The sequence below is a fragment of the Trachemys scripta genome, chromosome 1, assembly GCF_013100865.1.
Source record: "Trachemys scripta elegans isolate TJP31775 chromosome 1, CAS_Tse_1.0, whole genome shotgun sequence".
NCBI classification, from domain to species: Eukaryota; Metazoa; Chordata; order Testudines; family Emydidae; genus Trachemys; species Trachemys scripta.
The window spans coordinates 23078085-23097367 of NC_048298.1; positions in this window are offsets into that span (position 1 = coordinate 23078085).

The window sequence follows — 19283 nt, forward strand, 5'->3', positions numbered from 1 at the left end:
GGAAACAAACATTTAGAAAAGCTTTTCTAAAAGGACGATTCAGATTATTTTTAAAACTAAGTCGAAGTTTCTCAAGGAAGTAGGGGCAGTGACCTTTCCATTCACTTCCCTGGGATTATGGGGAACACCAGCTGAGGGGCTCTCCTTTACTCCCTGGGAGATGTAGGTGCAACTGCATCACCTGGCATCAGAGTTACACATAGGGGGAGTAAGAAGGTGCTTGGCTGCCCTTCCCAAGACATGAAGAAGAAGATCTATATACACCCACCCACCATTGATAGCGCTACAGGGATGAGGAGCAACTCTTGGGGCAGCATGCCCCCCCCCCCATCCCCCTGACCCCCCCCCCCCCACACACCCTTCACACATCTCACCAACACCCTCACACACATCTCTTACTCAACACATATACACATCCTATACCCCCAGCCCACACCAGCCCCTCCACACACACATCCCACACACTCAGCACCCACAAACATATACCCCTACATGCACCTTACCACCCCCACATATATACCCCCTCCACACCCGTCACTCCATACATACACCCCCTGACCTCCATACACACGCTCTACACACACACATCCCTTGCTGCCCCCTCCAATGCCCTTCATCCTCCACACAACCGCATTCCTCCACACACACATACACAACTTGTGGGGGGGGGTTACAACCACACCTCATACACACAATCCCTTCACACACACACCCAACACACACAGGTAAGATTGATTGCCCAAGGGCAAAAAAGTAATGATCAGTGGAATTTGTAGCCTGCTCAGTACAAAGAACAATTAGGAGGAACATTGGTGACAACTGTTATCACATTGCAATATATCCATTCTCTGAACAATATAATAATAATGATAATATTTCATGACATGCTGAGTGTCCTTAGTGGGGTTAAAAGAGGATTTATTTTCCTCAACCAAAAGATGGCAGAAGGGATTGAACTGCTTATGAGTCAGAGAGTAGTACCCATTTACCACACATAGGTGGACTGTACAATACATGCTCCACTTGCATAATCAGGTGCAATTTTCAGACTGATTCGAGCACTAATATTTCCCGCTGTTGTCTCACAAACTGTTACTGTTACCAAGTAACGTAATGAATAGTCACTGTAGGTAAGGAGAACTGGCTGGGTTTTATGTCGATTGCTACTACTGAGGATGGGTGGCATATGCAATATCATAAAGGATACTGTGCAATTTGATAAAAAACAAACATGTCTACATGCTGCCTTAGCGAGGTGTGTTTGTAGAGTAGGGATTTTTTGAAAATTGCAATTTAAAGGTGAGGTTTTATACCTTAATTCTGAGTACTAAGCACAGAATTTGTATCCACATCAAATATTCCTTCCATAGAAGAACAAAGCCTTCAAATTACACTAATGTTTAGTTGATGATAGCTGCATAATACTGAGGGAGGCAGCTTTTAAGGACTTTCACAGTATTCGGAAACTAGCCTGACCTACATTACAGAAAGTTAATAAATCACTTCAAATGCAAATCTCTGTCTGCTCTCACCTTGAGGTCTGAATACCTTTAATCTTGGAACATCATAGAAATTTTGATCAAAGGATCTAATGGCTTCAGTGTTGCCAACTCTCATGATTTCTTCATGAGTCACTTGTGTTCAACTCGGGCCAATCTCCCAGTGACAAAGAAACTCTTGCCCTCTTGAGAATTTGAGCCTTGCCTGAGGGAAAGCCCCAGCTGATTGGTTGTTTTCCCCATTGCCCCACCTCCTGGAGAAGATCAGCCAATCAGCGCTGCTGAAAAAATCAAGCAGCGCTCTATTGCCCTCTCCTCAGGAACAGACGCCATTCTCATAGGAGGGGCATGGCTCCCCTCCCCTCTTGTGAGCCGTGGAGCGAGCACAGCTCCTCTGTTGCTCCCCCTTTCCTCTCCCTCCCTGCAGCATGGGGTGTGGCCTGAGAATGAATAAGAGAGACACGCATGCCCTGCACCCACCCACCCAAACCTGTGTGTGCGTGATGAACTCCAGAAGCTGCAGGAGGAGCAAAGATGGGGCTGGGGAGAAACAGCACTGATGGGGACACTGGGGGACCAGAATTAATTGGCATCTGAGGACAGAACTGATGGGGGCCAGACTTAATGGGGAGCGAAGGTGTTGATGGGGGATAATTATTGCTGGGCAGAGGGCTGGGCAGGTGTGAAGATAAGAACTTTTTCAGCAAGGACCAAAATCACCCTGATACATTTAGGAGCATTGGTAACACTTCCTCTCAACCTAAGGGTGGGGCAGGTAGAGTTCAAAAATCAACACACAGACCAAAACAACATTTTTTTTTAAAAAATCACTTTATGTTAGGAGTCTTGACTCCTAAGTTTTGAGCCTTGGTAGATGGCAATACTGCAGAGTGGAACTGCAACTTGGTAAGAGAGCCGGGACTTAAAGTTTGGACGATTCTTTTAAAAAGTTTGAAATTCCGTCTCTCCAAAAACTGCAAAGCCTAACAAAGAGATGAAGATTTCAATGTTTAACAAAAGGCAAGATGGCTTATAAAGCCCCAGTATAGCTGACACCAAGATGCCAATGGGACAGGAAGGAGTCAGGAGTCAACTTTGTAAAGTTGAATAAAATCAAACGAGCTGGGCCATTCATGATCATAGGTTAAGGAATAGTATGGAACACATTTATATCAGCCTATTCCAATGACTGTTTTACTCTACAGTATAAATTCACTATCTTTGGAAGAGAACCATTGAGCCTCAGACTTTGGAGCCCTGGTCCCAGAAGACTTACACATGAAGGTTTGAAGCTGCAAGTGAGTCTTGAAGGCAAAGTCCAGGCTCACAAAGTTTGGAGAAGACAAAGAAATGAATCTTTGAAGATCCTGTTAAGAAGGTTGAAGGAAGCTGCACTATTGACCTTCTAAGAATATGGTCCCAAACTAGCTCTGCGTGAACTCTTTTGCCAGCAGAGAGAGATACAGACCTGCTGGCTCAGCCAGCAACTTTTAATAAGCAACTTCAGAAGGTTTTTATGCAACTAAGTTTTAAAAATCTTTTATTTACAAGAGCTCTTTAAATAGAAATAAATGTTGCCTATAAAAAAATCAGCCTAAGAACAAATTGGCAAGAAGGAGAAAGCAAAGACAGATTCTCAGCCATCAGAGAAGTTTAAGACTAGACTGAACACAGCACTAGAATATGTGTTATAGGGACCAATCCAGCACTGACTGGGAGATGGACAGGCTCACTTCAGAGTGCTTTTTCATCTCTAACTTCTATGACACTGTAATACTTATCTTACCCATCCACTCATCTTGTACAGCTTCAAAGAGCTTCAGATTTGCTTTGGAACATCATCGCACTTGGTATTTATGTAATCCATATGTTTTGTACTGCAGTATTTGATTGTTTTGGCCCAAAACAAGATTTTGTCCTGTGAGGGAAGATTGAAAAAATGGGGTTTGTTTAATCTGGAAAAGAGAGGACTGAGGGGGGACAGGACATCAGTTTTCAAGTACATAAAAAGTTGTTACAAGCAGAAGGGAGAAAAATTGTTCTCCTTAACTTCTGAGGCTAGGATAAGGAACAATGGTCTTAAATTGAAGCAAGGGCAGTTTAGGTTGGACATTAAGAAAAACTTCCTGCCAGGGTAGTTAAGCACTGGAATAAATTGCCTAGGGAGGTTGTAGAATCTCTGTCATTGGAGGTTTTTAAGAGCAGATTAGAAAAACACCTGTCAGGCATGGTCTAGATAGTACTTAGTGCTGCCTTGAGTGCAGGGGACTGGACTGAAAGACCTCTTGAGGTCCCTTCCAGTCCTTCGATTCTATAAAAGAAACAGAGAGAAGCAATGCGGAGAAGACATGGATTTTAGCTAGAATACTCTGTGTCAGCAGGGCATGCACTCAGCTCAGAGGGCCCACAAACATACAGAACTAAGGTTTGGCAGTTACTGGACATGCTCAGTAGTTGTTACTACAGCTGTACAGGAAGTTTTTATTGTGGGCAAGGAGTCTGGCAAGTCCCACACATATTCACCATTTGAAGGATGAGCCAATCAGAGCGTGGAGGAAGAAAGGGCACAAGATTATAAATATAGGACTTAAAGACAGCCCTCTGGACTGAGTGAGTGATCAACGTAGGGTTAAGAGATACATCTGCTGTGACAGCTGGGTCCCACTACCTGTACCACTTTGGATAGAGGTGTGTGCTAGTCCAGCTTTGCTTACTAGGGACTCCCTCCATTAGAATAATATTTGGCCCATTGTTATGTTCTTTATGGACCTGGAAGGAGAGCTGGAGGGAGGGAGGGAACAGAGAGCAATTGTCACCTGTAGGGGCTACATTTTTTATGGAACTTAACATTTAGCTATTAGCTAACTGGTTTAAATAGGGATTTTGTCCCAGCCGGAGAGAGAATGGGATAGCCCAGTGACGTGAAGATTTTTAATTCTTACTTGAATTTACTCAGTATTTGGGGGAAAAGACAGTGCCCTATAGAAATCCAAAGAATGTATATATTATATGATAATTCCACTATCTGTACCATTTTGGATACAGGCTACAGATTTCTGAGGAGACCAGTCAGCTATTTGATCCAAGGGTTAGAGTGCTGCTAACTGTAAGGCTTGTTTGCTGACAAGACTCTACAGTGTTCGGAAAAGAACCGAGGTGCTGCCATTCGTCTCTAGGTCTGAAGAATCCAAATGACACACACTGTCTATTAGAACTGAACTACAGAGACTGAGAAATCATCTCTGAAAGAAGATCAGTGTCTGTACTAACTGATAGAAGTGTAAATGTTACATTGAAACATTCCACTTAAATATCTGTAACAGCAACAAAGGTCTGTGTAAACAGATTTACCACCTATTATCTTTTGTTTTAGCATCATTCAGAAATATTCCAAATACTATTTACAAATGTTCATGTGTATTAAATGTTTGTTTACTAAGAAATTGAATCCTACTGGGTCTTTGAAGCTGACTGGGAACTGTTGTTAACAGCTACAGTCAACAATGTGATGTTTTCTGAAAAGACAAACCCTGTGCCTATGTTCCAGCAAAAAATGTTTAAACTACAGGTGTGTCAGCCTTGCTTTGCACTCATGCAGAGTGTCTTCATCTCCATGAAGTGGTGTCATTGTGTCAATTTAGTAACACTTGTGCAAATTTTCTTAAGTGTGTACAAGGCCTATGCTTTCTGATTTCCCCATAATGAAAATCCGTGTGGCCAAAAACTCTGTAATAGGAATAATCAGCTGGAAATAAAAAGAAGGTAAATACTGAGGTCCGGAATGTGTTGTCTCCGAGAAAGAAACTTAAAAATATAAGCACTAAGCAAAATTAATAGGATTTGATTTATTTTTCCCCACCGCTCAGTAAATCCATTGCTGGCCACTGCCAAATATACATATTTTTGGAGCAGTCTTTTAATTTACTTATTAAACTCTGTTTATGTATGTTTCAGAGAGGCTGGTCATTTAGTTACTGTATAGTAATTTATGCTGAAATGTTATTAGCACTGCTTATGTTTATCCTATTTCACTGGAGGGTTTTAGAAAAGTTTTGTGAGGTCTCTGCAAGTGGAAGGAGTGCTACTTGTTAATTACTGCACTATTGTCTTCAAGAAATTGAGGCCTCCAACTGTCTCGGGAAAAGGCATAGTCTAGCTTGCAAGGAATCAGTTGCTGCTTTCAGGAAACAAGCTGCAGCTCTTAGATGTAGGAAGCTCAACTTGTGCATTACTCAAAATGCAGCTTTCAATCTCCATCTTCAGGCAGAGCAGAACAGTGCACCCCACCATCTGAACTGGGCCATTGGTATGCGAGTGGAAAAATGCTATTACAGTTATAAGATAGAGAATGTCCTATATTGAACTAATCATGAAGGTGAACTGCAAATAAAATCTTAAAAATCCACCTAGTGCAGAAACGTGTCCCTATTACCCTAGCTAGAAGGACTATTCATCACATTACCACTTACAGACTAACATTTTTTACGGTCAGGTCTGCTTAAGTTGCTGCAAAATGACGGCAGTCCTAGAAGTCTGCTGGAGCATGGAGATAAATGCAGATTTTAAAAATACACACACACATCTGTGAATTTATGTAGAATTTATAGACATGTAAAAGGACAAAAACTAATTATTGTTGATATGAAAGGAAAATATCTGTGCCAAGTAGTTTTTAAAAGGGCATCAGTCCTAAACTGCCATTGTCTGGCTCCTTGTTTTGGTGACATTCCACACAGTAGCTGTGGCATCACAGAAAGTGACAAATCCAGCCTTTTTATCCATCCACACATCTAAAACTCTCATCTAAGCTCTCATCTCATGTCTGAATTACTACCACAACCTTCTCTGTGGCCTAGATAAATGCAATCACATCCCATTCGTATCCATTCAGAATGCTGCTACAAAGGTTGCTTTGACCATGCTACCCCTTTCTTTGCATCCCTTCACTGGCTTCCCCCTTCTCTATTGTATCATAAGCTGATTTTCTTCACTTTCAAGGCCCTTCATGGTTTATCCCCATCCCACCCATTTTCTCTTATTCAGTATCGAAAGGTCGGAGTACCATCTCTGATTGGCCCATGATGCCAGCCTGCACCTCCCATTTGTTACAGTTTCAAACAAGCACCTTTGTGTTTTCTCCCATGCTGCCCCTCATGCTTGGGAGTTGCTCCCCAAAAGCATCTGCAAAATTACCTCATTATCCACCTTCAGATCCCTTCTCAAATCTCTATTTGGCTGAAATGCCTACAAAAAATTGACACTAGTTAACTGCTGATGTGCTAAGACTACAGGTCTGTTGCATCTTATGCGCATTTAACATGTGCGATTTCAGATTTACGCACTCGACAAAAACAAAACAAAGAAAAATAACAATTTTAATACTGTACCTGTAGTGCGGGCGATTCCACCAGCCATTACATTCAATGTAATTTTGACTATACGCGATTTTTGCTTTACGCGCTGACTACGGAACGTAACCCCAGTGTAAGATGCGACAGACCTGTAAATCCTATCAAAATTGTCATTGCTTCCTTGTATTCCACAATCCGAGTGTAACCATCTGTTGTTTTTTGCCTTATACTTCCATTGTTAGTTTCTTGGGACAGGGACTTTCTTCTTTTTCTTTTTGTTCTGTGTTTACTAAATTTGGTGTCAATACCCTAAGGCAGCTTATAATAATTTTTCTTACTTCCTACCTTTAGAAGCAGTTGATTGGAGGCAACATTTTTAGTCTCAGCCCAGGGCAAAAGTAAGTGGTTCTCAATCACTGCTTTTCGATGACACAGACTATTCCCTTTAGCTTTTGAAGCACAGGGAATTTGGAGATTTTATGTGAAGTTTGCCTTTCTGCCCTTTCCTTGTGTTTGGAGATTTCTACATTATCTAGGCACATTGCTTTGCTTACGGACAGGCAATTCACTAATATATTCAATATTATTCAAACATGTCAAAAGTAATTTAAAATCTTATCAAAATTGAAAACCTAAAAGAACATATTTCCCCAAAATTCCACTTAGTCAAGGACTCCAGTTTTACTAGGACTTCTTAATGAAAATGAGTATGTAATAAAGAGTTTTCCTTAGGGTGATTGTGTTTATTATTGTTGTGATACAATTCTTTAATTACTTCTGCTCTAAAAATTTACTACTACTGATTTTTCTCTATCCTATCTGCCCAAAAATATGACTTTTGAGGATGAATAAGGAGCTTAATTATTATTATAAAATGCCTTCTTTCGGATTTTTCCATTTGATTCACAATATCTGCAGTAGATAAGTCAAAAACAGCTTTCATCTCACTGCCGGAATGGAATTAATTTACTATGGCTGAAATTGATGGCACCATCAAAAGTGTTCACGGTGACTAACATCATGAATATGAAAAGCTATCTTGTCTGAACCTAAGTTGCAGATGGGGCTTGGCAGAAAAGAAGTTAAAGGAAATGAATGTAATAATTGCAAAAATACGTAAGAATGACACAGATGCAGAGTCTAGACAATGTGAGATGATTGTCATGTTTTCCAGTTTAAAATGTTAAGATCTCTTATCATTTATTTGTTCTGTTAGTTTAATGTGCAGAACACAAGTCACTCTTTGAATCCGTATGATCAAATAATTTGCCATATGTTCTAGTACACTGAATGAGCACACTGAAATGTACCACCATTTATACAACCCCCACCCAAAGCCAGCCATCTATTTCCAATACATTAACCAGAATAATAAAAACTGCCCTCCCTCTTAAACCACATCAAAATACAAAGGGACTTTCCTCAATCCCAACACCTCCTTTTTTCTCCTTTGCTCTCATTCTCTAAAATCCTCCACAAGCCCCAGTGATGCCTCCCTTTCTGCCTCATGACTACTCTGACCCTCTTTCATACTTGTGTCTTTAACCTCTCACTCTCATGTCATCTTCTCGCTCCTCAGAAAACCACACCCACCTCTCTAACTACCAACTCATCTCCCTTCTCTAAAATAAGAGTGTGCTGCTCACAGCCATTGCCTGGAATTTCTCTCCTCCTACTCCACCTCATTTGCTTCTGTCCTGTCCACTCCATGGAAAAAGCACTAACCCAATGGCCTTTTTGTGGCCAAACTTCAGGGCCCCTATTCCATTCACATCCTCCTTGACTTCTCAGCTGCTTTTGGCACCTGTCAATCATATCCTACTATTCAGCATGTTGTCCTTCTTTGAGTTCTGTACTGGTGTCTACAGATTCCCCTCTTACCTCTTTGATGGGCTCTTTCAATGGGTCAGCCTCCTCCCTTCAAACTTTTCCATAACGCCCAATCCCTGGCCTTCTATTTTCCTTCCACTCCTTCTTGCTAGATGACTTCATCTGCTTCAGTTATCATTTCTATGCAAATGGCTCACACATCTACCTCTCTGCTGCTGGCCTGTCCCCTTCTATTCAATCCCACATTTCAGCTTGTCTCTCTGACATCTCATCCCATTTGACTCATCAACATAAATTCAACATGGCCAAATCTGCACTCCTGATCTCTTCACCCAATCTTTTGCCACGTTTTGTCATTTCTTGACCAGAACACCATTTCCTTCGCACAGGCCCATAACCCAGAGGCCATCTTTGACTTCTCTCTTGCTCTAATCCCATATCTTTCAGTTTTTCCTCCTTAATGTCTTCATGTTTTCGTTGTCACCCCATCACACACTCCTCTCCTACCCAATGTTACCAGCCTCACATATCCATTTGTCTGCTTCTCCCATAAGTGTCTTTCTTCCCCCTTACACATGCACTAATCTATAAAGATACTACGCATTCCGCCTTCAGAGCATCTTGCTCTTGGGATGCTTACCCAAAATTGCCAACTGAGGGTAGCTAGCTATTGGGGGCTTACTGATATTTATGTAAAAGTTTTTTAAATGATTTGGAGCCATGAAGTTGAGCATCTAGCTACTCTATGGAGCAGCATATTCTTATCACTGTTATCCTTTTCCGCCTTCCTTCCTATTGCTTGTTGCACTCATTGCATCCTGTCTTAAATTAGGTTGTAAACACCTGTGGTCAGGGACTCTGTCTTTGTGCTCGTACAGCACCCAGCACAATGGTGCTCGGATACTGAAAGAGGTCTTGCGGGGAGGGGCTACTGCTTTCCAAATAATAATATTCAACTACTGCGTAACCGCTCAACAGTGTGTGCTGCTCTTTAACACAGACTGGTATAAGTATAAACTGAAGGACCTAAAATCAACAAAATAAGGCAAATGTATACGCATGCAAAACAAAATCTGTCTGCCACTTCTACACCTTGTTTGCTCACTTATCATATGATAGTTTTATGGTCAAGTGTATAGTTTTGCATTTAGAGCAGTAGTGCAGGGAATCAGAGCTGATTGCCCTCAGAATCCTTGCTAACCGGCTGAATTTCCAGTTGGCTAACACCACTCTGTCTATCCCTTCTCAACCCTGCAGTGTCAATTGCAAAAACTATATCTTCTTCGGCCCTGTAAACTGCTATTCAGCATTGCTAGGTGCTATTAAGTGTGACTGTGTTCAGTGCCGCATGAAAAAATTCCTGTTAAAGCCCCTATCATTCTGAAAGAACCCATATAAATGTAAAATATTGTTACAGGTAAAGTGTCAAAAATAGAAAAAATCAATAAAACCTCAGTGACTTTTAGCTTAATTTCTTTGTTACTTTGTTTTTGTTAAGACCGTTGAAATTTAAATATGTTTGAGACTGGATTTAAGGAAGGAATAGTGTTCCCACAAAGATCTAATGCCATCCTGCCCTGCTCTGAGTATGTTCTGCATAACATACAAACATCAGAACAGCCAGAGTATCCTGCCTTCTGACAGTGGCCAATGGCAGGTGCCCCAAAGGGAATGAACAGAACAGGTAATCATCCAGTGATCCATCCCCTGTCGCCCAGTCCCAGCTTCTGACAAAACAGCCATCAGCAACATGCTGCATAAACATCTCTGTCAATCTTACTCAGACACACTCCCAAAGAATCTGGAAGTGATTGCTCAAGTAATAATTAAATCAGATAAGGAGTATATTAGAAGATTATCAGATTGACCTTCTTATTGATTTATGTTCTGCATATCTCCTGGTTTACTTTGTATTTCTGTTGCACTACAGGTCTTAAAAAAACCATAAAAATTGCCATTTGAAGTGATATGTTCTGTGTGTTACATTAAATTTTGGAGGGATACACTGAAAATGAAATTATAGGGCTTAGTTTTCAAAATTAGGAATGTTCAATTACAATTGCTTAAGGACATGAGATGTTGACATGACTGCACCCATAAACTGGGCAATTCCATGCATAATGAGTCACATGACTAACCACACTGCATGTAACTGCTTTGTTTTGGAGAAAGCAGAATCTCTCCGTGCATCAGACTGAAACTCCAGGGGGTGAAATCCTGGACCCATTGAAACCAATAGAAGTTTTGTCACTGATATTGGTGAAGCCAGAATTTCACTCCATGTCTTTCTTCAAGGGATCTTAGTGGTACCAAAGTTTCTGCAAAGTAAATCACTATCCTTGATATCTTTTTTTACCTAATTCACTATGCTTTTCTTGTGACCTCATTTCAGTTATTTTTGCTACTTTTGCAGAGCTGGGTTTGATACCTTCAGTGAGTGAAAGTCACATAAAAAAAACTGTTAGGCTCAAGCAAGCAATATTTTGGGGACTAACATCAGGTTGGTACACAGAAGAAAATGTTATCCTAGTAGAAGATTCTCCATACACATGCAAAACAGATACTTCCACAGTGCATTATGACAATGAGAGAAAACATCTGCTGCTAGCATATTGAACATATGCACACAGTATTGAACCAGCATGTGGCTGACAACCAGAAGGCTAAGGGCAGGAAAATTGCCCTGATAGTCTTCTCCTTTGGAAAAGGAACCCAAGCCTATAAAGCATATGCAGGGCTTTGAAAGGTACAGGGCAAAGCATTAGGCTTTTCCATTCTGGAAATAAGGTGAAAAATTTTAACCGTGAGAGTAATTAACCATTGGAACAACTTATGAGAGGTTATAGTGCAGTCTCCATCACTGACCATTTTAAAATCAAGATGGATGTTTTTCTAAAAGATCTGCTCAGGGTATTATTTTTGGGAAGTTCTGTGGCCTGTGTTATTCAAGAGTCAAATCAGAGGGTCACAATAGTCCCTTCTAGACTTTGAAGCACCTGGCACCGGCCACTGTCAGAGACAGGATACTGGGCTAGATGGACCAGTAGTCTGACCCAGTAGAGCGGTTCTTATGTTGGAACCTCTGAATCTTTTGTGTATTGCTACATGGCAAACTGAACACAAGTTTTAACAATTACTTAGACAACTTTTAATATTCCATGTGGAAGTTCCAAGCACTCTGTTCACTGGTACCCAGACACACAGTGGCGTAGACAATCATTTAGCAGAGATTTCTGTGGTTTACTGTACATGGATGGGCAAGTCTGGTAGTAACTGAGAAAGACACACAATCCAGGCTTCTTTTGCGCCCCAAGTAGCATCTCTACCAAGTGATCCAAGAAGGAACCTTCTCTGAACTGCGCTACTGAGCCGCACTAAGCAGTATTATAGTGGTAATCACTTCTTGCGGTGTGTATTTTTAGAGTGTGCATGTGTGAGTAGTAAAGAGAAAGCAGTTTTCTTTATTTTATAGCCACACCCTTGTCTCACCCCAAACAAAAGTGTGCATGCTAAACCAGTGCATTGGCTTAAGTCTCCTATCTCTTCCAGGAGAGGCCACTAACACAAATCCAGGGGGAAAATTGTAAAGGGATTTAAAAAAAAAATCTTAACCATTTTAAATTTGGGACTAAAGACAGTATGGGTTATTGAATATTGTATTGCTTCTCCTGCTTTTTTGAAGTCTTAATGAACTAGCACGTTTGAAAGGTTAATGCTGTCCAGAGTAGATACAATCAATGAATCAGTTTATGTCATAGCGTAAGAGATCCAGTAACCAGTTGCTGCTATCTAGTCAGCGTCTCTAGTATCTTTCCTTGTATCTTTTATTAAAAGAATGCAGCATGGAGAACTTTCTTACAGCTATTGTTGAGCTTATGTTGATGGGTCACAGGCAGTGCTTGTTTCTCTGCTGAACCCGCATATGATACCTAATCCTTCCAAGCACACTAGATATGTAACATTGAACTGTTTGTCAGCACAGTGATCCAGTGTCTCAGCAGTCTGATGGCAGATTAGCTCAGGGGATTCTGGAAAAACATTTAAGTAATATCATAGGAAGGCAAAGTGCAACAATGTGCACCAGCACTGTCGGTTTACAAAATAAGTAAACAATTTGCCATCCGTTCGCTGGTCTTAAGTATATTGAAAATGATAAAGACCATAAAACTATAGGAAACTGAAAAAAAATTGTCATTTGCCTGCTGTCTTGAATGAAGTAATGACTGCTGAACAGAGTTTCACTACCTGACTTTGGTAGCAAGCAGGGAAATGAATACCATTCCCAAGACTGTCCTAAAGTAGAGAGGTAGTGTTTTTTTGGTTTTTTTTTTAATGCGTAGAGCCAAGATTGTAAACAATGGTCTATAGAGAAAGTGAGAGTCACCCAATATTTTCATGTCCTTGAGATACTGTTCTCTAATTACTCCCAGTATATATTTGATTCCTCCTACAGAAAGCCAATATCCTGGAAAAGACTGATGATGATACCCTATCCCAGAGACCAATAGCTGTCTCAAGGAAAAGGCCTATAAAGGCTTAAGTAGCCCTGGCAAATCTGAGATAGAAGAGAAAAACGAACAAAGATTCCATGTGGGGACTGAAGTCAACAGTTTGAGACATAGACATGTATCATGCAATGATAGAGACAATAGCATTATTTGTTCCCAGATCACAAGTGGAACCAATGATACATTCAAGCCCTATCTGCCATCAGAGGTACATTATGTACAATGGGAATTTATTCCAGGTTCTCTCTCCCCAATATGAAGGCCTCTATTTATCCCAGAACTGGGTGGGTATTACAAGAAAAATAGCAAGATTTTGTAATCACTTGTGTCTTATCAGTGGCACACAAGTAGCATAACTGCACTTTAATTCATCTTTTTGGTCCAATTTCCACAATTTATACAGTTAATTATGCACCCCACCACAATCTGAATGAAATATTGGCACAGACCCTCCCTTATCATGCTTGCCTGCACAGCACTAGCAACAACAGAAGACCGAGGCTTATAGACAGCTAGGAGAATGGGCAGTGTCTAGCCTCAACATACAATTTGTCAATTTGGTATTCTTTCCATTCACAAATGCTGTTGCCCACAAAGAATGCGGCAGTAACTCTAGGAATGTATTTGTATTTTGCTTCAGTAAGTATCTCCATCCATTTCAGGCTTCAGATGACATTTAATTATTATTTGCAGCATTGTTGTAGCCATGTTGGTCCCAGACTATTAGAGACACAAGGTGAGTGAGGTAATAGTTTTCAATTGGACCAACTTCTGCTGTAGCAACAGAAAAGCTTTCAAGCGACACAGAGCTCTGAGTAGTTCAAAAGCTTGTTTCTTTTACCATCCAATAAAATATATTATCTCACCTGCCTGGTCTATTTAGTCACAACTAAATTCGGTATGGTTTCATCAGGCCAGAACCCCAAGATTCATAACATAAACATAACCTCCTGGTGCATAGTTAAAATAGTATTTTCACCTGTCCCTTCCTAGACAATCTGGGATTATTTTTGTGTGTGTTCTTGCATAATTAACCTTGTCAGGCCAGTCAATGTTTACATCCATGAGTGGCTTCTGTGATCTACCACAGCTTACATCATCATAGGGAGTTTGACTTCTAGTTGTAGAACTGGGGCCGAGTTATACTGGAGGAAAGGTCCAACATCATTTGGGAAGCCTCTGTCTCATTCCTATTCCTCAATAATTATTAAAGAAACATTGATACTCTTGATCACATGGGTCAGTAGGAATTGATTTATTGCAATGCACCTTTCTACTACGTCTTCCACCGTTGTCTTCGCCACACCAAAGAGCTTTGCCGAGTAGCGGTAGGCTGGCTCCTTGAGCAAGCTCCGTGGTGCTCTAGCAGCTCCCTTGTCCACCATGACAGCAGCTCTTCTTGTTTAATGCTGAACACTAAGAATCAAAAGCAAGTTTGTTCAATCACAGGTGTTTCAATTGGTCACTGCTAGTCCAGACAGCTACAATGTTGTCCCACCAGTGAGCATAGCTTGGCCTGGGCCATAGGCCGCTCTTCACACTGTTTAAATTCAGTAATACAGGCAAAATCTCTTTATTTGCCTCTGCCTGCTTTTCTGGTACTAGCTCCAAGTGCTCTGTGCTGTTACCATTTCTACCCAATTACGTTCCCAGGCTGTTAAGCAGCAAGTTACAGAAGTGGGAGGATGCAGCAACTGTACTGATAAGCAGGTTTCCACAATGGAAATTAGCCACTGTAATCCCTGTTTCAGGATTATGGGATCTGCATTTAAAAAAATCCTATAAACCTAGGTGGAAGGGAGTAATCCTAAAAAATTACTCAAGGAGCTATTGCAGGGGCACTTAGGGTTAGCTGCCTTGAATGCATTCATTAAAAAAAAAAAAAAAAAAAAAAAAAAAAAAACAGGCAGAGTACAGTTTTGTGGATGCAAAAACCTTCATAAAAAAAAAAACCTACAAGAAAAAATATTTTGAGACCAGTTAAGATTACCGTGGTTCTAACTGATTACAGAATCATGGTTGCGGCTATGTGCAAAGTGGCCCCAGGTGACTTATGGAGCAGAGATCGAAAGAGCCTGGAGCGCTGGGCCTGGTGTAAGATTTGAGGCCTGTGAACCAAAGTCAGGCCATGTATTAAAACAGATGTTTACAAGTTCACTGTCCAGTACATGAACATGGCAAAGTTGTTGCTAGTGTACTAGGCACCAGATATCTATGCAAATATATTGAATCTAGTACAGATACACCCCAATCTAGTACAAGATAAGATGGTTTGACAAAATAATGAATAGGGATGTTTTGTTCCAATTATCAGGAACAAGGGGAGCTAACAAGCAGATGTCATGAAATGTGTAAGTTGTGTATTTTAGTTGTCTGTTTTAGCCTATAAAAGTCAGGGTACTTTGCCTTAATTGTTTGTTCGGTGAAGGGATAGCAGAAATTCCTGTTGCTGACTGAGCTATTCCTTGTCACAGGGAACTCGTGTGTTAGCGTACTGTAACCAAGGAGCCAGGGTACTGGGACTGTCTTTTGATGGCAATAAAACTGGCCAAGTGCCTTTGTCACTGAACTGTGCCTGTTGTCTTACTTTATGAGTAACCTCGCAGTCTGCTGAACGAGTGGACTGCCTTATCTGCTCCAAGGACAGAAGCAGTGGGAACCTGAACAGCATTACTCAGGCAACGACACTCCAGCCTTCAGCACATAACACTGGGTAATACTATCAATGTCTGCTAAACTAACTATCTGCAGAGAGCTGGACAACACACTGACAGGACACAAACGGAAGCCAGCTGACAACTCTTCACTCTAGTTCAGAGAGAGGGAGAGTTACTATCAGAGTTAGAATTCCAGAACTGAGCTCCCGGATAGTATACCTAATTTCTGCTATGACTAGCACTGTTGCAGAGGTCTTTTGACTTAGCCAACAAAATTTGACTATTTAACTTGAGATTTCTATTCTGTGTTTGAATGATGAGAAACCATTTAGGTCTAGTCAGATTAATTGCATTTGTCAAATAGTGAAGTGACTTGCGCCCCATTTAGTTGTGCTTATAGAATAAAGGGAAAGCAAAAGATTCATTTAATTTACTACTACACCTCCAGTGGCTTTGTTTGGGATTTTTATTTGGTTGGGAGACAGCTAATCCCTGATAAAATTAACTTTCATTATCAAAAAGATTAATCTCAATGCTTGTAAATAATTTCTAAAGACTGAACCAACAAAAAAAGGGGGGGAGGGGAGTGTAGCAGAAGTAATTACAGTTATTCCTTCTAAATAAAAAAAAAAATAGGTCAAATGCAGTAGGTCAAATGAGCTATACCAAGGGAAGAGTCCAGTCCTTGGTTGTTAGCTGATCTTGTAAGTAAACATGTATTTTATCCAGAAAATCCTTCCTGTAAAATAAAAGCTCTTTATATTAATCTCCTTTATGATGCTAACAAATTGATAATAATTTATAGTGGAAGAAAAGGGTGACCAAAATTTGACGGCATTTTTATTATTCAGTGAACTGAGGTGTCTGTTCTGAAGATTGTTCTGTAGCAGTTTCAACCTCACCCAAAAGGTTGAAAAGGAAGAGAAAAATCCAATTTGTGATTGCTCTCCCTGAAGGATCCCCAGTTATTGATAGCATGAGATATAGCATTGCTGACAGCACAGCTATAGCAGAGACCATGGGCTTTTCTACTATAAAACCCACTTCGCAGCAGTTTCAAACTGCATCGGGCTGAAACTTGAAAAATTGTCAGTTCAAATGCAAGAATGGTTTAAATCATTTAAGTCCTTTGCAGTTAAGGAAGGGCAAATCAAAATAACTGGACATTTCTAGTGTGGGGGTTTTTGGGAAGTACTTTAAGGAATACATTTTTATGAAATAGGATCACATATTGATCTCACTTACAACTACATTAAACCAGTGTAAATAAAGTTACATCTTGCACATGTGTCACAGACACAAGGGTGCAGATTTTTAAAGGTATTTAGGCTCCTGGGAATTAGACATCTAAATACATTTAAAAATCTAGATCTAAATGTTTAAATAATGATTTATCAGAATGCTAACAAAAAAGTATCAAACAGACTCCAAATGTTTTTATTTGCCTTTTATCATTGACTTCTACAGTTACGCTCTAAATTCTCACTGCTGTAAGTGAGATCAGAATCTGGTCTTCAGCCCTTAGAACAATTTACAACCTTTAAAATCTTACCATCCTTTATGAAGTTAGATATTAACTTGGATACCCTCGGTGTTGAAATAGTCTAGCCTATAACTCTGTCATCAAAAGCCATAAATAACCTGGATTCTAAAGGATTTAGTTCTATTGAGACAGAACAATAAACCCTTCCAACATTAAGGGTGTGCAGTTTAGCTTTCCATAGAAAAAAGAGACTTGGGGAAGAAAACTGTAAAATTGATTCAGATGAAAATCAGATTTTGGTGTAAAAACTTGGGATGAGGTTTGAGAGTGACCTTATCATTATGAACTACTACATAAAGGGGGTTCTGACATCAAAGGCTGATCTCCCTTATACTTCAGGATGAAGTTATAGCTACCATGATGGAGGTCTTCAATAGGAGCTATAGGGAACAAGTTGCTAGGCGTTCAAGAGAGGATCCCATTACACATGTTAACAATATACTGAGGTCCTGAGGAGGGGCACCGAGATTGAGGAAAAATTAGGTGCCAGACCCTTAAGAAATGTTGCAAATGCTGGGTGAGGAAAAATGATACGGCCCTGATTCGGATGGTGTGATTCAAGATTGCAGCTAAATGTACCCTCTGGGAGCTATTGGAGAGGCCTGATCATGTACTAGCCCTGAAACAGTCCAAAATAACAGAAATTGGGGCATCTATGGATAGCAGGTGAAAAAACCTCTTTCGCCTTACTTTATAATTCAGTCTAGTAAAGTGTTTTCTGCTATGAATCAGAATGTTTTGAACTTGAGCTGCACAGCTCCTGTCAAGAGCAATTATCCAGAAAACAACCAAACCGTCAGATGTAATGTTGTTGGATCCAGGTGCAGGATCTCACTGAAGTTTTGAGATTACATTAGGTAGAGCTGATAGAGTGATTGCAGGTTTTGAATACAGAAGCAGAACAGAGTACAAAAATTGTCTGACCTACACTGGTGCTATTAAGATAATGACGTCTGCCTCCTGTCTGTTTTTCTCAGGACCTTCAGTGTTAATGGAATGGCATATATTAGTCATGGAGTCCAATGAATGAGAAAAACAACTGACAGGGAGCCTGGACTCAAACCCTCTCTGGAACAAAATATTTAACATTTCTTGTTTTGATCAGTGGCATATATACTGATCCTGGGGAATCCCCATCAGCAGAAAATCTTATGCAAGACTGATCCTTGAATGAACACATTTATGCTAGAATTCTATGCTGCACAGGGAAACATGAGTGTGAGAAGCTACTCCTATCTCCTTCTGTACAAACTACAATCTCAGCCTGTCTCTCTGATGACATCTTGTGAATGTCTACCCATGAATTCAAGCTCAACATGGTTAAAACGGAGCTCTTAACCTTCCTTCTCTCCAATTCTTCCCACTACCTGCTTTCTCAATCACAATGGACACCACCATTCTATCTATCCCTCAAGTCCGTAAGATGGGTGTCATCTTTGATACAGATCTCCTCTCTAAAGCCTCACACCTAGGCTATGTCTAAAGCCTTTCAGATTCTTTCTGCATAACATCTCTAAGATACAGCCTTTCCTATTCATTCACACCGCTAAAACTCTCATCCCGGCTCTTATCTCATGTCTCAATTACTGCAACATCCTTTTCTCTGGCCTAAATAAATGCAATCTTTCCACACTCATATCCATGCAAAATGCTGCTGCAAAGATAGTTTTCCTAGCTCTTCACTTTGAACATCACCCTTCTTTTTGCATCGCTTCACTGGCTCCCTCTTCTTTATTGTATCAACATAAGCTGCATATATTCACTTTCAAGCCCCTTCAAGACCTATTCTCAGCCTCCCTTATTTCTTATTCAGTAAGGAAAGGTTTACTTACGCCTCTAATCAGCCCATGTGTCAGCCTCCACCGCTCACTTGCAAAATTTTAAAATAAGCACCT